General features: G+C 40.8%; 1 protein-coding gene across 1 annotated transcript in view; it reads left to right on the plus strand.

Annotated features, from left to right (window-relative positions):
• Positions 1 to 3,803, plus strand: part of ak4 (adenylate kinase 4) — a 67,428-nt gene that overhangs the window by 18,722 nt on the left and 44,903 nt on the right. The window lies entirely within an intron of this gene.

Raw genomic sequence — 3,803 nt, forward strand, 5'->3', positions numbered from 1 at the left:
ATGCGCGAGCACCTGAAAAGGAAGCATGTTGTTGTGGCTGATTGTAAAGAGGGACCGTCATCTTGGTAAGGTAAACTGGCTAGTTAGCTGCTAAAATTAGTGTAAATTAGAGTTAACTTGCTACTTACACATATTGATAGCTGTAAACGTTAACTTTAACGATGACGATTTGATTAATTAGCCTTAGCACACATATTTCATGGGTTTTCTGTAACATTATAACACTGATGTGTTTGAATAGGAACGCTAATGTTTTCTAACGTTCCGTTTCAGTGCTAAAAAAGTACTTCCATCTTCAATGGACGGCTTTGTTACAAAGCTAGCTACATGCACACCTCAGCAAGCAAATGTCCTGACTGAGTCCATACTGAACATGTTGGTGTTATAGTTGAGTCAGTGAGACCACAAATTTTTGTGAATAATTCCTTGGTTTCAGGTGCCTACCTCATTGGATTTAAATGCAGCTATGTTTGATGCCAGAGACAAATGAAGGAAAGAAAAACCTAAAAAAAAACCTTAAGTATTTATTTTTGTGTGTTTGCTACACAGTTAAATAATTGTTTGTTGCAATAAGCTGCATATTTCATCAAAGGGTTAATGAACTATGATATTGTCTTTTTTTTTGTTAGCATTTACCGTAAAAACTCCAAGCTGAAAGCTAATGATGGTTATATAAGAGCAGCTGCATCCTGGTGCGATAAGCTGTATGTTTTACATTCAATATACATATGATCGATTAGTCGACTAATCGAAAAAAATAATCTGTGATTAGTCGACTGTTAAAATAATCGTTTGTGGCAGCCCTAATACTCTGGCAAGATAACACAGAGGTAGCTCAATGACGACAATATGAGCACATTCCCAAAACTGACTTCTTTCTTTGTTATTAACAGCAGAAAATGGATTTTGTTGGGCTTGTAGTCTGTTGCAAAAGTCTGTTCATTCAGTAGCAGTCAAGCATGCTTTTGAAGAGGTTTGTTTTTTACTTTTCTTTGCTTGGCCGGAGAAATATGAGCTTATCAGATATTATGTGTGGTACCACAGAGACTTAAAGTAAATCAGAGGGCTCAGAGATGCGTGATGCACAATGCAGATCAGATTGTGAAATGAAAATGGTGTGTGGAGCCAACATGATTTTCCCTCCTTCCTGCAACAGTGAGTGTGAAAGACTAGACCGTCCCAATGCCACTGATATGCATGAAGTAACAGAAGGATAATACAAACCCATCTGGGGGTTAAAACTACAAGTTCTGATATTTTTAGTCCAGAGGCACCTGCAGAATAGATGAAAATACCGCTCATTTTAAGAGAAGGGGAAAACACATCAGCTCTTAAAAATGAATCCTTTGCTCCTGAATCAATCAAAAAGGTAATATGTTGTTTATTAATAACTTGATCCTAGCTTTGATAACTTTCATGGCACTGGGTATCATTCTTCCCACTACTGACAGCGGGAAGAGCTGTTTTGGTTTTCGTTCAAAAGTTTTCATGGCACTCAACACCTTGTGTGATTCAGATGTGAGTGTAGGTGGAGACTATTCTTTATTGCATAGAGCAGTTTGTGTGTGTGTTACTGCCCTCTCCTGGTGCAGCAGTGACAGCCTCTCCCCATCCTCCTCCCGCCCCTCCCTCAGCTAGAAATCTGTTGTTCAGTGGACAGTCGCAGCTGACGTTAGTCCGTCACCTCTTCTTCCCCATCTGTGCCCTCTCATTGGTTGACTGGCACACAGTCCCGCCCCTCTGGTGTTAGTTGTGGGCGTTCTGTTGAACGGTTTGGTTGAACAGCTGACAACATGGTGAAAGTGGCTTTGTGTAGGTCAGCAGCACATTTGTTCTTCTCTAACAGCTGCTCATGAGCAAGGATGGCGTGTTTGCAAAGTTGTCCAGACGAGCATCAGAATAGCCAATGCATGATGATTTCACAGCAGCAGAAACTTCAGGGATCAGTCCATCGAGCAAACCTGTGCAAAGATGTTTCCCAGATTCATTACCATAAGCTGAGCGTTGAATGCCTCTGTTTGCATCAAGTACCTCAGTGAGGCGGAGAAGATTGTCATCTCAAGTTTTACAGTCTTTCTGTCAGGCATCATAAATTACAGTTCCAGAGGGTTGTGACAGCTTCCTGTTACTGATGCCAGTCCGAGTGAGCAAAGCCGACCTCATTCTGAAGAAAATTGTCTTAAATTTTGTGCCAGTCTCTGGGTATAATTTTTTTGTGGTCAAAGCTGTTCAGTTATGTCACATTGGAGAGGCCGTAGAGTCTGTTTTTTCTGTGGTTGGACGGTCTTGTGTCAAGGTGAAATGTCTGGTCACCATGGTGACCGATGTTAATGTGCAGTCTGGTGGTGTGTTTAACGGTGGTGCTGTCCCCTCAGGCCCCGACCTGTCGGTCAGGTCGTCTCTGTTGTCTCTGGTCAGACTGGTGGAGGTAGCAGGCAGGAGTCCAGGTCAGGGTCCACAGTCCGCACCGACTGCAAAACCAGAGGATAAAGAGGATTTGTCTGCTCTTGTTTTTAATTCAATCTTCACGTCCACATTTCTGCTGTTCTTTACAGTTTTTTAAAACTTTTTTTCTCCTTCTTTTCACAACATTTATAGGCACTTTCTCAGACTTTCTTTTTTGTCTTGAAAAATCCTTCTGACACTTTTTTTTTTTTTATAGTTTATCCTATTTTTTTTTTGTCTTTGAAATTTTCCTATTTTACAGGTTTATTCAGTCAGACAAAAAAAAGAAAAAAAATTGGAAACTCTAGCTGAACTTACCAATAAGGCAAATGTTCAACTATACTCATAAAATTTATTTTATATATTCCTCAGAGTTAAAGGACCCCATTGTACCTGTCGTGAGGGTGTCCCCTCCAACTCTGATTTGCTTACTGTACAACCAAGCAAAAAGGGGGGGAAAGGGCAGCAGGCAGCTTCTACACACAGAACTACACACAAGTTCCCAGAACTTGTATTTCTTTTAATTCCAGAAAGTAGCCTGACCCCAACCCAACACTGTCGACAGTCGAATTCAAACGTGAGCTCCCTGAACTGCAACCAAACCTAAAGTAGCCTAAACTTGTATTACTTTTCCTGGAAATGAGCTGTCCCAGACCTCATGCTGTTTTTCTTTAGTGAGTCTTAATAAGAGTGGAACGGTTTAGTTGTCTTTCATATATTTATTTCTTGAAAGAAAGGCCGTCAGTCATACAGAACGCAGCTGGTCTGCAGCTGGACAAGATAACAATGTTGCTATAAACAGACCTTCTCTGTTAGCATGAGAGGATGCTTTGCTCACACAGTGTTCTTTGTTGAGACAATGACTGAGGGTCATGAACAGCTTTCACTAACCACCTACTGAGCTAAAATAATGCATGTATTAAGTTTCCATCTCATTTGATTAGATACTTTAAGCAAGTACATTTTCAGGCCATTGGTGCGTGTTCTTCAGGGGTTGGACTGATGGACAAAGAGTAGTATCTTCAGTGATTGTACAAAAAAACAGAAAAATGGACTGACCCCACCCCTCGTAAATGAACATTACAAAGCCAACACATTCAAACAAGCACAAAAAACCTTTCAATCTTTCATTATGTCACTTAACCTGTTGATGAACCATCTGCAGTTTGCACTTCAGAGTTCAGGATAAAGTTCAGCTGAGTCGGTTCAGGCTTCGAGGCGTTTGCCATTGTAGCCGTGTGTGAGGCCGAGTGTGTCGCCCACAGGTTTGCAACACTTCATTTACCTTATATTTGACCCATTTAACAGCTAAAGATCATTTAAGAATTGCTGTGTTTATGGTTCTGTAAACTGCTTCA

This window comes from Leuresthes tenuis, unplaced genomic scaffold, assembly GCF_036924035.1.
Source record: "Leuresthes tenuis unplaced genomic scaffold, fLeuTen1.0.hap1 SCAF_7, whole genome shotgun sequence".
NCBI lineage: Eukaryota > Metazoa > Chordata > Actinopteri > Atheriniformes > Atherinopsidae > Leuresthes > Leuresthes tenuis.